The 16,602-nt window shown below is 41.4% G+C and overlaps 1 long non-coding RNA gene and 1 other non-coding gene across 6 annotated transcripts in view; both read left to right on the top strand.

The window, feature by feature from the left end:
- The window catches only part of LOC116665607, a 28,384-nt gene extending 13,646 nt beyond the window's left edge, over positions 1-14,738 (top strand). For 2 of the 5 annotated variants that reach the window (XR_004322251.1, XR_004322248.1), the window contains 3 exons: positions 2,712-2,918; positions 3,691-3,843; positions 10,555-14,738. This is a non-coding gene — a long non-coding RNA (uncharacterized LOC116665607). The remainder of the gene's footprint in view (positions 1-2,711; positions 2,919-3,690; positions 3,844-10,554) is intronic. The other 3 variants (XR_004322252.1, XR_004322250.1, XR_004322249.1) reach the window with 3 other exon arrangements.
- TRNAG-ACC lies at positions 2,980-3,051 on the top strand. The gene has a single exon. It is a non-coding gene; the product is annotated as a tRNA-Gly (tRNA).
- Positions 14,739-16,602: the final 1,864 nt, after the last annotated feature.

Here is a 16,602-nt window from a genome sequence, read left to right as displayed (position 1 = left end):
GTGTTGCTTCTACGTGGGAGACGAGGGGCTCCTGCTGTATCTGGATCCGGATCCTTTTTTGTGAAGTGATTCTTCTAGTTTCTTCTCGCTCATTTGTTTTTCTATTGGGTTGTCTGTCTTTTTTGTTACTGAGTTTTAGGAGTTCTTTATATATTTTGGATAAAAATATTTTCTGTTACTCATGTTACAACTATTTTTTTTTCCTGCTCTGTGGCTCTCCCTGACCTAATAACATATATATATATTTTTAAGGAATATAAGTTCTTAATTTTAGCATAATTGAAATGATCAATTTTCCTATTATGGTTTGTGCTTCTTGTATCTGGTTCAAGACTCTTTCTCTACCAGGAGGTCATAAAGATGTTCTTCTGTATTAGCATATGAAAGCCTTTCCCATTTAGACCTAATTGATTTTGTCCTAATGAAAGTTTTAATGTCTATATATTTGCCTTTCTCGCTCACTCTCTTGCTCTCGCTCGCTCTCTCTCGCGCGCGCTCTCTCTCTCTCTCTCTCTCTCTCTCTCTCTCTCTCTCTCTCTCTCTCTCTCTCTCTCTCTCTCGTGTGTGTGTGTGTGTGTGTGTGTGTGTGTGTGTGTGTGTGTCTAAGAGACACAGAGAAACATGATTAGATAAGCTGCTGTGTGGAGAGTGGAGAACAGGGAGCATTGGAGACAGGGGGCACTTGCTCTAGTCTGGGAGGGATATCATGGTGGCTTTGACTTGAATAGTGAGGGTGGCAACAGTGAGAAATGGGTGTGTTCAGTGGATATTTAGGAGGGAAATGAATGTGACTTGGTGATGAGTTAAATATGGAGGAGGGGCTGAGGACGACCCCTAGTGACCCTTTTTCTGCTGCTTCACCTGCTGCCTTCACTTTTTCTCTCTTATTTCTCTATTTCATTGCTTCTCTGTTCAGTTTCTACTTCCTTCTCCCTTCTCCTGACTCAGCTTTCCCTCTGGGCTTCCTTTGGCTTCACTGCTGTTGCAGATGGCTGACTCTGCACACAGAACCATAGCAGTTTTCCTAAGAGAGTCTGACTGAGCCGGGTATTCACCATGATTCCTGTTTGCATAGCACTGCCGCAGCCTGGCCTCTCGCACACTGTGGGTCTGCACACATGGTGGCTGCCTGGGTGGCCCCTTCATCATGGCCCGGGGCTGCTGTGATGGGATCCAGGAGTTGGGAGCAGAGCCTCTCTTGATGGATGCGTCCTAAGGGTAGCTCTTTCTGTGGTGGCTTTAAGGAAGACAGCTCCCCTCAGAAGGCTGTGAGCAGCTGGCACGTGGTATATTCTGTGAATACAGAGGAGCATTAGAAAGAGAAGATACATTGAAGAGAACAGATTTTTTTTTTTGCTGAACCCCATTTTTCTTTAGTAATGTCTAAATTATGAACTTGCTTTCTAAAACACATATTTATAATAGAAATTTCTCATGACTCTTAAAGCCACTGTAGATAGCAAATAACATTTGAAGGTGGTCTCCAACACAGAGTTTCATTTATTAATAGTATACCATTCAAAGCTTTGACTCTGAGATATTTTGTTCATGCATAAGCCATAAATTTGAATTGACAGTCCTATTAATGATGGAATGCAGTTATGTATGTTTATGGTGAAAGAACCAACTGGATACTTTTTGAAGCTCATTATAGGCAAAGTGTATTGAAACAGTCGTCATAGAGAATGAAAACAGGCCTTGATGTCACATTCAGTAAAACATGTCAGAGGTGAGGTTTCAGAAAGTGCTTCAGTGAAATACGAGGGGAAGGTGTGGAGTTGCAAGGGGTTTCATTTAAACACAAGGCTCGTGTATTAATATTTTCATGCCAATATGTTCTGACATAAATATGGTGATCTATAATGTATCGACCATGAAAGTCAACATTATTTTTAAAGCTGACTCAGGGAAATAAAACCTCATTGTTAGTGCTGATATATACGGTATATTACTGTGTTGAAAAATTAACCTCTCCTGTCCTGCTCCCAAGTAAGCTAAATAAGAGGGATGCATTTTAATAGCCACTGACCCTTGTTGCATGCTTTGTTTCCTGGCTAATCTCCAGTGTGCAGTGGGACTGGCCCACAGTGTGATGTACAGAGCAATGCATAGTCATTGTTCCAGGATAGACTCTGCCCAGAATGAAAGCAAATCAGCGAACATCTCCACATTTTAGAGGATCAAAATGCCTGTGAGACTCTCCTGACAGCTGCTGTGGAGACATAATTTATGTCTTTCATATGAGAGCAACAGTGAGAATAGGAGCAGTGTGGAGGCCCTAAAACAGAGAGGATACGTGGGGACGGTGTCAGCTGTGGATGGTCACAGAGAAGAGACTTGGTCTGGAATACCAGAGGCAGGGAGCACACCCCAGGGCTCTGCCCAGGCCAGCCACAACAGTGATGTGGCCTTCAGTGAAATGACTCTATGAAATGAAAGGCAAGCCAAGGAGAACTTAACTTAGCAATGTAGGAGAGAATGCTAACGACACTTGTGCAGATTTGGATGACTTCTTCCACTAAGTTTCAGAACAGAACAAGTTTGCTGAAAATAACAAAATACTGAGAATTTTAGAGCTAGAGGGGTAATCATTTGATAGATAAGGAATCTGTTAAACCCCAGGGGATTAAGTCAGCCGTTTGTCCAAGGAGATACAGCTGGTTAGTGGCTGAGCTGTTTCTGAAGTCCAGATCTCCCAATTCTCTGTCCAGGGCTCTTTTTGCTCCATTTAATCCATTAGGAGCCATGAATGATAATACACATACTTGGAGGATATTCTACAGAGCTACCTGAATCTGGTTTCCAACCACCACTGCTTTGAAGCTGATCTCACCAAGGCTCCTGATGGCCCCCACATTGCCAAATTCTCTGGGTACTTTTCTGACTCAGTTTAAACCTCTCATCAGAATATGCTGCAGGTGAGTACTCCTTGAAGTGTCTCTTCTCTTGCTTTCTCCGTTAGTTTAGGCTTTGAGGGGGGAGGGTATAGCTCAGGGGTAAAGTGCATGCTTACCATGCATGAGGTCCTGGGTTCAATCCCCAGCATCTCCATTTAAAAAAAAAAAGACTTCATTGCTGGTGAGAGAAACTGGCATCAAAGATGATAAGGCTGAGTGATAATTTACTGGCTGGTATAATTGCTGTCCTTGTGGGGCTGGATTTAGGTACAGCCTGCTGCAGGATCTGCTGCAGGAGCTCAGATAGTGTTACTAGGACTGCTCTTTTTATATATATTTCTTGACTCCACTTTTTCCAAATTGGCTCCATTCTCATATATACTCTCCCTTCATAGTTATAAGGTGGCTGCCATAGACTCCATTCTTTCATTTAATTATGTGCAACTCCACCAGGAAAAATTATGTCTCAGCCAGAATGTCCTGGGATTAACAGTGATTGGCCCTACTGTCTTGCCCTAGACTCTGTGTCCATCCCTACATCAACCACTGAGGTCAGAGGCACAGAATTCACTTATTGGCCTAGGCCTTGGTTAAATGCTCCACCCCTAGGACCCAAGGCAGAACTGGCTTCACCCAGATCCCATGTGTTCAAAAAGATGGTTCTCCTAAAGCATATTTGGGGTCCTGTTACCACAAGAAAGGGACTGAATACTGGACAGCAAAAGCAGCAGATGTCTAGAGCTGCTTCCCGGACACCACACTTTCCTAATGTGCCTCCTTCTTCACTCTTCAGTCTCGCTCCCTGTGTCACCCACCTTGGCTTGAGCTGTCCTGCTGGATCTCCCTGGGGCCCAGCTCCACACCTGCTTCCTTTCCACGACTGTGCTTGTTCTCAAGGTGATTTCATCCGGCCCACTGGGAAAGGAGAAGCTGGACAAAGACCAAGGTACTCTGAGTCAACCTTGGCTCACACGGCATGTGAAATTAATTGTAGGCCATGGAATTTAATGAGAAATCGTATTTAATGGGAAATCTTGAGAGGAAGACTGTTGACACAAGTGTGTCTGAGAAGGCAAAGCACTGAGCTACTCCTTAGCCTTCACTCCAAAGATAAGGGACAAGATTGGAGAATATTTAAAAGTAGTTACCATAAAGGCACAGAAAATAAAGTGTATTAGCCAGCTAGCTTGAAAGTCTTGTTAAGGTTAGATCTATATATACTTGCTCTTCTCTTTGTGAAATTGAATTTCTGGCTGGTTTTTTGTTGTTGTTGTTTTTTTGGCTTTTTTGGTTAGTTGGTTAAGAATTGTCCTGGGATATTTGCCCTCTTTATTATAAGGGTTTATTGTAATCATCTTTGGACTGCAGTCTTTAACCTTGAGGCTGTGGTTACTGCAAAGCTTGTTTTACATATTTGTTGTGGGAAATTGCATTCATTCACTATATATCTGTTATAAGAAATTGTATATATTAGAATATGTCTGCGTAGGAGATTGTATTTATGTACCTAAGTGGTTCTGTGCCTACCAGCACTGTTAATGACTTTGCTAACTTTATTCCATAACTCTTTTTCTACATAAATTCATAAACCAAATTTCTAGTCAGAAACCATTAAGGCCCTTTTTCTTGGCTTTCTTGTTACAGGGTTTATTTAAGAAAAATAAATTTGTGATTCTAGAAGAATAATTTCTAAAGAGTATATGAAACTTGTTTTCTTCACGGCATCCATGTCTTGATAACTCCCTAATCCATACCCACAGGTCTCTTCTGTGCCCTGAGCTCCAGACTTGTATAGCCACGTGGCACTCTCTGGATATCTTGCACATTTCACCAACCGAATGTGGCCAAGAGTGAACTCCTAATTTCCTCATTTTTTCTCCCACCAAATTTGTCTCTCTGCTCAACGGTCTTTATCATTTCAGTAAATGTCACTGTTACATATCCAGTCATTCAAGGAAAAATCCCAGGAATCATTCTCCATTCTTCTCTTTTCCCTTCTCCCACATCAGTCCATCACCAAGTTGTATCAAATATCTGTCAAATGTTCGCCACTGCAATCTTTTGCCCACTTCATCTCTACCCCTCCCTGGTATCCAGGCTGCCTCCTAGCCTACTCCATGCACAGCAGCCAGGCTGGTCTGTATGAAGCATAGATCAGACTGTGCCCTTCTCAAGGCATTCTGTTCCTTCCTGTTGTTCTTTAGAATAAACCTCAAATGTCTTCCCATGGACTCTAAGGTCCTGTGTGGTCTTGTCCCTGCCCCACACCCAACCTCGTCTCATCCTCTCTTCCCCTCACTTACAGGGCTGTAGCCACACTGGCCACCTGCAATGTGTCAGGTGGGTTATGGGTTAGCAACAGGAGAAAACTCTCTCTCTCTCTGTCTCTTTCACACACACAGATACACACAGACACACACACATCCTGATTGGTGGAGTCAAGGCCCAGAAACTTCAGAAAATGGGTGACCATAGAGGACAGGAACAGATGCAGTCTATTTCTGATCAGGCTTTTTACTTTTTGTTAATTCCCCCATGTGATGTCTGCACAGAACAGGATAGGGTCCAGCTGTTTCTAACTACCAGATTTTTGCTCTACCATAAGTCTTTTATACATAGGACTCACATCAAGACATAGCCTAGTATTCTATATACTTGGCCCTTAGATTTTCCAGGCTTGAACCAAATTTAGCATCAGCAAAGCCACATCCTCTTTGGAGGAGAGTCAATATTCAGTGAAGTCGAAAAATATGTCTGCCTCAAGCTTTTAAGCTTTCTAGAAAACCTGTTTCTCCGTGGTCCATTCCTTGACTCTGATTTGGGTTATTCTGATGCAGAATTTGGTCCTAGGACCCAAATCACAGGTCCACTTCCCTGCAGGCCTGTCTATTCCCTAAACATGTCCTGCTCATCCATGCCCCATAATCTTTGAGATTCTTGCCTCCACTACTTGGAGCACACTTTCCCCATCTCTTTCTCTGTGTGGCCAAATTCATCTTATCTTTCAGATCTTAGCTAAAATATCATGTTCTGAGAGGGCTTTTTACTATGCAAAACAATTTGTACTGTAATTCCTTCCTATGGCACCTTACTTTCTATATTTTCCACAAAATATGTATTTATTTATTATTTTGTTTGGTTTTTGTCTGTCTCCCACTAAAATATAAGTTAACTGAGGTCAGGGACCTTGTCTGTCATGTCCTTTTTTATATCCTCAGGCCCAACAGTGGTTTGTACCTAGTTGGTACTCAACAGATCTTAGCTAAATGAGGAAGTTCCCTGCTTATTGTTCCAGAAGGGAGGGAGACAGGTGTCTTGCTTTGTTGAGGGTCATGCTGTCTCTCCTACCCCAGCAGGATGGACTTTTTTGCTAGATTCAAATAGATGATGACAGGCTGTCCTCTGAGATGGTGTTTGTTGGGTAAACACCATCATGGATGGGCATAGAGAAAAGTAGCTTGAGCCTTCAGCCCCCGGAGTCTTGGCTCTTGGGGTGTTAGACTTCTCCATGGCCCTTACACTTCAGCATCCTTTCTAGAAGCCATGGGTGATGAGATAGAACAGCAAAAGTTCATGCTCTCACGTCTTGATTCCTTTGATATGAGTTGTGTGTTCTTGAGGAGGATAAACAAAAAGCACCTATTAATGATTTTATAGCTAACTTTTCACACTGCTTTTGGAAAAAAAGTTCTGTGAATGTGGAAGTGAATATAAAAAGAAAAAACAAGAATGTATTAGGTTGGTCTCTCTACTCACAGTTTTATATGAGTTGTTTTGTGATGACTGGCCAAGCATTTTTGTTGTTTTTGCTGTTTCTTGGTAACTGTATCTGTCAGCTTTTATTAGGCTATGCTGCAGTAACAAAGAACCCTAAACTCTTAATGGCTTAAAACAGCAAAGATTTGTTTCTCATTCATTGTATGCCAGTGTGAGTGAGAGTCAGCTCTTCTCCGTGTCTCCTCTTCATCCTGGGATCCAGGCTGAGGAATGGTCCCTATCTGGGACATGTTTCCTTAAGCAGAGGGGAAAAAGAGAGAGAGGAAATATGCAATGCCTTTTAAAGCTTCTGCTTAGAAAGGCAATGACATGCTCTACTTCTACTTGCACGTCATTGACCAGAGCAAGTCACATAGTCAAGCCTGGCATCCGTGGGATGGCTTAATCCCCTCACAGGGAGACAGAGCAGATGATCAAGAATGGTAATATACTCTTCCACAGGAACTTTCTAATCATGATCTAAAAGAACTCCTGTTGCAAAGTTTTGGCAATTTCTAATGAATGAAAATTTGATGAAGAATGAATATTTTTAATTGTCATGATGTGTATTAGCAGTACGTACAAGCCACATAATGCAGGACAAAGTGCATGATCTGGAGAATTTGGAGTCTTTGCCAGTAGTTTACTTTGTGAGCTTGGAAGAGACATTTAGTATCACTGGGCTCCCATTTCTGCAAAACAAGGGGTTTAAATTAGAGGATCTCCAAGTTCATTATAAATAAGAAACATCTGTGTTCCTCTGCTTCCAGGTACAAGCTGGGTGGTGTGTCTGAGTGACAGTAGTGGTCATATTGAGGGCTTGATATGCAGGGCCTTCTGGGGCTGTTACAAAGTGTTGCTCTGCACTTTGTAGTCATGTGGGGAGATCTAAGTCTTTTACCCTTAGCCAGCCTTAGAGGGGATGAATACTGTACTTAATTTCTTCCCACTGAAGCGTTGCCACTTGCCCCATGAGACTGCTGTTCAGTTTAGAAGGATTTTTCATTCTCAGTTCACTTAGCCAAGGGGCAAGTTCTGACAAGGTGGCTGTTTGAGTTTTGTTGATGAGTGATAATGAAAAAAGCAGCAGTAGGATGTGAATGGAAATCCCAACTCCTACCTGGCCATAAATTGTTAGTTTTAGAAAGAAAAAATTAGGAAAGGAAAATCAGACTTTGAAAATCTCATCGATCTATAGTTAATTCTGTGTAATTCTTCACGTTGGATGAGCCTCAGGGGTTGGGAAGACTTGGTCAATGAGATGTTAAACTGAACATGTCAAGATTTTTTTTCTCTTGGTGCATCTATTCCTGTTTTTCCTTGCTATTTAGATCTACTTGGCATATATCTTAAATTAGAAATGCTTAGCTCTTTCAACCAGATTTTCAGCATAGATCAGACCCTGCAGAGCTTCAGCCACTGAATTAAAACTTGACCAAATTCTGGTTGACCTCTAAATGCCCATTCTTTATCTCAACAAAATTGATTTCATTTCTTTTTGAATATATGTCCTGAAAATGGTGGCCTTGAACTATTCCCTGTAACCTAAGCATATCACTGTCATTGTTATCACTGCTAGCAATTAGAACGTTTGTTCAATTTAGTGGACTACTTTATTCTAATGTGTTAAAACATTTTACGTAAACATTGTCCCTCAGCAAAGGTCTCACATGTGCATCAGGAGATAGATAAATGCAAAGAGGTTCACTGCAATATTGTTTGAGATCAGGAAAAAAAAAAGTGCCTAAATATCCACCACTAGGAGAGTTGATAACTATATTTATCATACAGTACATACATGACGTGCTATAATCATACAGTATTCATGCAGCAGTTAAAATGAATGAACCAGAATATATATATTCTAGTAGAGTTATATGTATCAATATGAAAATATCTCAAAAACATGTTGGGTGAAAAGAAGCAAGTGGCACAATACAGTACATACATACAGTATGAAACCACCTAAAATTTAAAAACATCTAAGACTCCATATTATATATAGGTATATACGTTTATAATAAAAGTAAAATGTAACTGAAGGGAATTGGAAGTGATAAACTGGGAGTTTGAGATTTTCAGATACTACCTAATATATATAAAATAGATAAACAACAAGTTCATACTGTATAGCACAGGGAACTATATTCAACATCTTGTAACTCATGGTGAAAAAGAATATGAAAATTAATATACATATGATTATGTATGACTGAAACATTAGGCTAAACACCAGAAATTGACACAACATTGTAAACTTACTATGCTTCAATAAAAATACACATATATATTTATATATATATAGAAAAGTAAAATGTAGAAGAAGGATACACAAGAATTTCAGAATAATGGTCACCTCTGGGGAAATTAGTTTATGTCTGTAATGTTTTATTTCTCAAAAAAAAAAAAAAGAAACCAAAACACAAACACAAAAACCCAACTATTATAAGATGTTAACCGTGGCTAAATCTTGCTGGTGGGCACGAAGGTATCTGTTATTGTTTCTTTATGTTTTTTGGTAAATGGGAAATAATAATGTATCAGTCACTCCCCTTCCCCGTTCTTCCCTGTTCCTAATGTCAGCCTCAGAGAGATGGCATGGCATGTGGAAAACAACCTCTAGAACACTGGGTTACCTTCCTGTGGTTTTGAGAAGGTGATCTCTTCTTTCTTTTTAATTAAAAAACATCACCCTCAAACTCAGATTTGACATAGGTTTTGAAAAAGAGCTGGATTGTCAGGGCCCTCTCGTTCATAATGATTTGTCTCAGGTGTCCCTGGAGCCCTGCCCTGGTTTATGCCACCCCTGTGCTCAAAGCCCTCCTGTGGCCTCTTACTGTCCTCAGAGTGAAGGCCAGGTGGCCTGCAGCCCTGCAGCATCTGGCCGCAGGCGTCTCCCCTGCCTCCTGGACGTCTGTCTTCGGCCACATCCCCTCCCCTCTCCCACCAGGTCCTCACAGGTCAGTGGCCTCTGTCTGCTTTATTGTTGTCCCTCATCTCCCCTCAGCCCCAGGCTCTAGGTGTTTCTCCAAGGACGCCTTCCCCAAGCCCCTCACTAGGGAACGTGTTGGTCGTGTTTTCTGCTGGATCCTCACTGCTGGGCGTGGTTCCTTGGACACATGATCAATATGTATTTATTAACTCTCACTAACTAACCTGAAATTAGAATTGTAGAGATTAAATCAATCAGGTCACACTCTAACACCCTCTTATCCCTTTTTATGAATGGAGATGTGTCTGTTTCTTTTTTTTTAAATTGAAGTATAGTTGATGTACAATGTTGTGTTACTTTCTGGTGTACAGCATAGTGATTCAGTTATATATATATATATATATATATATATATATATATATACACACACATATTCTTTTCCATTATAGGTTATTATATCTATATATTCTCACTTCATTTTTGTTATACATAAGACAATAGGTGTAAGAGTAATTATTTTACCATTACCTACCATGTTCTTTGCACATATCTAAATTTAATATTACTTAATGACACCTAATATAAAGGGAATATTGCTTCATTAATTAAGTATTAGTAGTTATTTTTAAGTTACCTGTAAAATAGATGATCTGTCCTCCAATTCAGGAGCATATGTTGGTAATAAAAATTCCTAAGATTTTCTGATAGTTTAATATCAGTATTGGCGAGCACTATGCATGGGAAGGAAATCACTGAAACGCATTCCAGGGAAGGAGAAATCCACATAAAGCGGGCTTGTTTTAAACTAACGACTTTAATTATTGAAGTAAGGATGATTTTTTTTTGATAGTTTCATTGTATCAGGCAGTTTCTTGGAAAGGATTCATGGGGTGGTGTGAGAGTCGGAATTCTCTGAGCTTAATAACGCAAATGAAAATTTACGTAGTGTCTTTCTTGCTTTTGTGTAAGGGCTGAAAGTCTGCAGATCTTCATAAGGTATGTCTAATAACATGTTAATCACTCACATATTGTCAGTTTTGGAATACAGACCTTGAGTGAAAGGGCCTTCATAAATTATACATGTCTGACAAATAGGTGATATATTTTTCAAATCACATAAGCTTTTCAGAATCAAGTCTGCTCTGTGGAGATAATTAAAGAAAATCAATGTGTGTTGGTTGATAGATATTTGACTTGAAAACTCATTCTCCACGCTGCCTCAGACAGTGGGGCGCCTGAGCTTCAAGACTACTGTTCTCTGAAGACTGCATGAGGAGGCAGGGTGGAGACTTGAGTGTGCTAGGTGTAGTCCTCGGTACTCCACATGCCGGGCTCTCGCCTCCTTCCTGGCCTTGACCCTAACTCCCCCTAGAGCTCAGGGCAATTGACTTGACCTCCTATCTCTTCCCTGAGTGAGAAAGTATGACTCCGTGTTTTAGTCTCCCTGGGACCGCGGGAAGCTTAATTCATCAATGTTGGTAAAGTGCTAGGGAGATGAGAAGTGCTGTGTCCATTCTCAGCAACATTATTGATTCAGTTTTTTCCTTGTGGCTAATATAAAAATCTCCACCTATCAGATAATGGCTCAGCATTGCATAAACAGCCAAGAATTGCTGGCAGAAGACATGTGGCCTGTGTTTTCCCCTAGGAAACTTGTTGTCTGTAAAATGCCTTCAGTTTCTCTGAAAAGACATTATTACTTGATTTAAACTGATTATATTGTTACTATATTTTCATTTGCCTATCAGAGTATTTTCCTTCTGTTTGTTTTGTTTTGCTTTTCAGTAACTGTTGGTGATAAAGTTGAACCCAGCAAATGCTTTATACTGTAGAAGGTCTGGATTGGGAAAAATTTTGCTTATCCATTTTGGATAATCCTGTTTGTCGAATAATAGGGGGATACATACACACATGTATGTGTGTATACATATGTATATACATATATGGTGTGTGTCTGTGTATATATACATAGAAATTTGAAATGCTAATTTGCATTATGCATAATGTGTAATCCTGTTGATTAAATAACAAGATGTATGTTTATTTATATGCATAATACATATGTAGAGGTACATATATATTATGCTAATATGCTTATATATGTCTGTATTATTCTACTAAAATAACGTAACATGATAAGTAACTACTAATTATGATTTTCGCTAATTCAGCATTCCTGAAAAGATGTTAGGAATTGCAATCCTGAAATTACTTTCCACAAGCATTTTAAAAGCATATGAGGAATCTAGACCAGTTATTATCATTATAATTAAAACAAACTGAAATGGCATGATATAGCTGGATCATCTAGCTTGGCTCATCTAGCTCATCAAACTTGGTTCTGGATCACTTTTCCGTGCTTCCGAATTCCAGACACAACCTCCCAAGATGGAAGATTCAACACCATCAGTTGCTGGAAAAGAGAACACGCAGTGGGCTGTGAAGATTGCATTGAAGGTAAAGACTTCTTTGGGTGTATAGGGTCTACCTTGTTTGTTTTAAAAAAATTCTGTTTCTAATGGTATTACGATCGTGGCTTCTAAAAAGTCCTTATCTTTCCATGATGCATACTGGAAAAAGAAATCAGTTTCATTATCTTATGATCACACTATTTGTGTGTAGCTTAGCCATGAAAATAGACAGTCTCTGTAAACACTACCAAGATCTTAAGAATTTGCTTGTTTCATTTGTCATTTATCAGTTCTTTTCCTACATCATTTATGGGATGCTTGGTGTGTACTAGATGCCATGAAACAGATTAAAGAGAAGATAGTCCTTACTCTTGAGGAAGTTGTGATCTGGTTAGGTCAAAGAAAACATTCTGGAAACAAGAGATTACGTAGATTTTTATGGACAGAGGCTGGTAGGTGTCCCCCACCATATATTCTCCCCTTCTTCCTTAGTAACAGAATTCCAGTTTTTAGCTGGGTACATGGACACCAGAGTAAAGATACATCTCTTAGCCTCTCTTGCAGGTAAACTGTGGCCAATGCCAAGTGTGATGGATCCTGTGTAAGAGGAATTGTTCTGTGGCAGCTTCTGGAACTTCCCATATGTCTCCTTTGGCCCTTCTTTTTCACATTTTCTTTCTCACTGGGTGTAGATGTAACTGCTGGAGCTCCTGTGACCATGCTGGACCACACAGATGAGAGCCTCGCCTAGGAATGATGGAGTAGAGTCTGGGAGGGGCTGGGGACCCTGTACCCATGGGATGCAACTGCCATACTGTCCTGGGCAGCTACCCCTGGGCTTCTCTGTGAAAGCTAAATAAACTGCCATCTGTCTATTATTTTCGGTGTCTGATACTTCTGGATAAATATAATCCTGACAGGCACTTCGTACAAAGTGTGCATTTTAAGTGTGAGAGGGGGCAGTGTTCAGGATGGGGAATTGCCATGAGGGAAGAATATGCTATCCTGGCATGACTCTTCTCTTACTTGCTCATTATTTCTTCTATCTCACTGTTTCCTGAACATAATACTTATCTTTGCTCATGCTTTTCCTTCTGCAATGCGTTCTCTACATACCTTCCTTCCCATCTAGTTAATTATATAATTATATTAAATTATATAATCTACATTAGCACTTAAAACAGTTAATTAAACTATGTAAACATACAGTACATTTAGCTGCTATCCTTATTGTTAGTACTGGCCAGCTCAAATCTGGCCTCTGCTCTGAAACCTCTCTCAGGACTCCCCCTCTTAGTTCAGGATTTGCAGATGCAAACTATTGTATGTAAAATAGGTGAACAACAAGGTCCTACTGTATAGCACAGGGAATTATATTCAATACCTTGTAAAGGCCTAGAAAAAGAATATGAAAAGGAATGTATATATTTAATATATACGTTTAAGTGAGTCACTATGCTGTACACCAGAAATTAACACATTCTAAATCGACTATACTTCAGTTAAAAAAAGGCTCCCCTCTGCTTTCCTCAGGAACAACTGTCCCCTCAGTACCCTAATCCCAGGCACTAAGCAGTACTCAGGGAACTGTACTGTTTGGGGAAAGTTGCTGGCTAGTTATTTGTGTAGCTACTGCTCAAGAGGAATGGAGAGGCAGGAGGAAGGTGGCCCTCCAGCATTCCTTCTGCTTTGCCTCTGGCTGCTGCTTTGCCATTGTGTCCCCTCCCCCTCCCCAGGCCGCCGTTTCTATGGCCACTTCTGTGTTCCATAGCAACACAGCTTCAGGTCTGCTTTAGCTTTGCCAACATGAATTCTAATGTCTACTTTTTGTGGGGTCAGGGACATGGTGGCAAATGGATCAGAGTGTGGGGCTGGGTGCAGGCAAGCTGTGCTTGCAAGACTACCCCACCTCCTTTTTTGATAACTATAGGACCTGTGTTATACGACTAACGGTGTTGTGCTGTTCTTTGATTTCCAGGTGTTTCTGCTCAGATGGGATTGCTCTGCCAACATGATGGATGTGTGGGGTGCGTCTCAGACACACCTGTGCTCAGCTGTACTCAGGTGTCCTTCTGGCACTTTCCTCCCTCCAGCCTGTCCTGTTGCTATCCCATGGGCTGAGGGCACAGTCATGCAGGTGTCTGTGCAGCTGACCATGGATGGCACAAGCAGGCATTATTCTGGTGTCTGGTCTGGGCTCATTACAGAGACTTATTACTTGGTCTTTGGCACACACACACACACACACACACACACACACACACGTGGTCGTTGGAAAAAGAAACTGGTGCTGTCAGATTTGAGGTGTTTAGTCATTGAAAAAGAAGGGCTGATTTCGGGGATCGTTTCCACAGTCCTTCCCCGTTTCTTGGCTTTGTCTCTGTTTAGGGAACTGAGTGAAGACGTTTGTCCAGCTTCATCCTGTTGGTGCTTACATACCTTTGTTGGCTGGATTTTTGTACCACATTCCACAGCCGTATGTTCCCGAGGCTAGCTCACATGGAGCGATATTTCATTGTAATTGCCTATTTCATTGAGGCTCTTTTACTCTTAGCCAATTTACCCAGTAGGGCAAATTCTAACTTCTTTATTCAAAAGGATAAAAGGTGATGACGGTATGGCCCTTCATCTAAGCCTGTCCACCCATGATTCCCAAAGATCAAGGTTCCCCATTTGAATATTAGCTATTTTTTTATTAAAAAACTTTTTTTTTAAAATAAAGAAGTTGTGAATATTGAGCTCTAATATTTCTTTCAGTGTTGTTGTTTTTAAGTCTACATTGAGAGTTAATGGCATATTTTAAATATAATAATAATAGTCCAGGCATCCAAGATGAAAAGCAGTGTAACTTGTGTTTAGTAAAAAAAAACACCAATTGAAAAGGAGAATTAAAAGTGTTTCTGTAATTGTTAAAGTAGAACACATCCTTAAATCCATGGCATACAGTGGACTGCCTAATAGCTTAAATATAAACTAAGGATTTCTGACGTTTTCTTATGTCAGTGTGTAGGGTTTTTTGTTTGTTTGTTTGTTTGTTTGTTTTAACTCAGATTAAGTAGGATTTCCAGGTGTCTGCAGCAAGTCCGCCTTCCAAATACTGGGAGAAATGCTCTCGAGTTCCGTTGCTTACATCTCGTTGCTTTGTACAGGAGTAATTTCATGATTTTCAAACAGCTCTACTGTTTCGTCTCAGGACAGAGTGTACACAGAGAATCTTCCTCTTATTTATTGAAATACAGAAGGTTAGAGAAACTAAGCATTGCAGTTTGCTGAGCGGACGCCCCTCCCCACGTGGCTGGAACCAGGCGGTGCCGCAGCCTCGTGGACTGTGCGCCGCGCAAAGCATTGTGGGAGCGACGGAGGCCGCAGCCCCGGGCGTCGCGCCGCGCTGCTCCGACCAGCAGGAATGCCCCGAAATCCGGTGACTTCTGCTGCCTTGGAAGGAGTTCAAGTCCTTAGGACCTCCCGTGTACTTACTTCTCTGGAATGCATAACCCAGGATGGAAAGGCAGGTGATTTGCGTTTCTATTCAGAAATGTGGAGCCGTCTCCAAGCAGATGTGGTGTTGGGGTCAGGTGCGGAGTGAATATAGTATTCTTAGGACCATTCTTTGTTGGAATTAGAAACCCCCCAAACTGCAGTGCAATTTGGAGAGCAAGGCTCGAAGCTGCCCGGGTTAGTTTCGCCTGCACAGGAAATAACTGCTGAATATGACTGCGTTTGCACTGCCCGCACACGTCTTTAATGAGGCCCGAAACCGAAAAGTTGAGAGGAAGTCTGGGAAAGGGCAGAAAGGCTGTCAGTTTTTTATTAGAAAGCCAGGGGGCTGAGGCTCATGTATGCAGCTGCCATCTGCTTGTCTTACTGCCTCAAAATCCGGGACCTGGGGACAGGAGGTAACCCGTACCGTGTTGGCCGGTACCGAAGACAAACACTGGTCAGCTGCTTTCTCAGAGAATTGAAAACAGGTATTCTGGTCAGTATTCTCCGCACCCCGGCAAGGGAGTTGTTATCTCTGGTTTACAGGCCGGCTATCTTTGTGGGTGTGTGTGTGTGTATGACGTTAGAAAATGGCTAAAAAATGGCCTTTTCACTGTAATTTGCTTTTTCTCCATCCACCTCCCTGGTAGGTACAACAGAACTTGAAAAATGGCAGCTGTAGGATGGCATGTGGCCCAGAGTCTTATTTTATTTGGCTTGAAGAGGATTTAACATTTTTGGAGGGGATTAGTTCCTAGTTAGTAAGTGGAAGAGTTCACATAAAAATGATTTCTCCCTTCCCCTGAAAAGTCAGTGTTTGATGACAGCCGGTCAGGTCTGGGCAGTGGCTGCCTCCCTTAGCTGAGGCATCTGCTCCCCAGTTCGCTATGGCCCACATTTGTCCAGGCTGTTCATTATCTTCTGGGCCCTAGAAGGCATTTGAGTTTGAGTCCCTTGATGTAGCCTTCCTTCCAGCTCACACATTAGTGTCCCCAGTGCTGCACCTGCTGTCTGGGAAGCTCCTTCAGTGAGCCTGTCCTACTTTCCCCACCTGTACTGATCCTGTGCAGCAGCCTTCTGTTCTCTTTCTGGGGAAGAGCTCTGTGCTTTATTGCTGTGTAGACCT

The sequence above is a fragment of the Camelus ferus genome, chromosome 1 (assembly GCF_009834535.1).
Source record: "Camelus ferus isolate YT-003-E chromosome 1, BCGSAC_Cfer_1.0, whole genome shotgun sequence".
NCBI classification, from domain to species: Eukaryota; Metazoa; Chordata; class Mammalia; order Artiodactyla; family Camelidae; genus Camelus; species Camelus ferus.
Note: the sequence above shows the minus strand (reverse complement) of the source record. Positions and strands in the feature narration are given on the sequence as shown.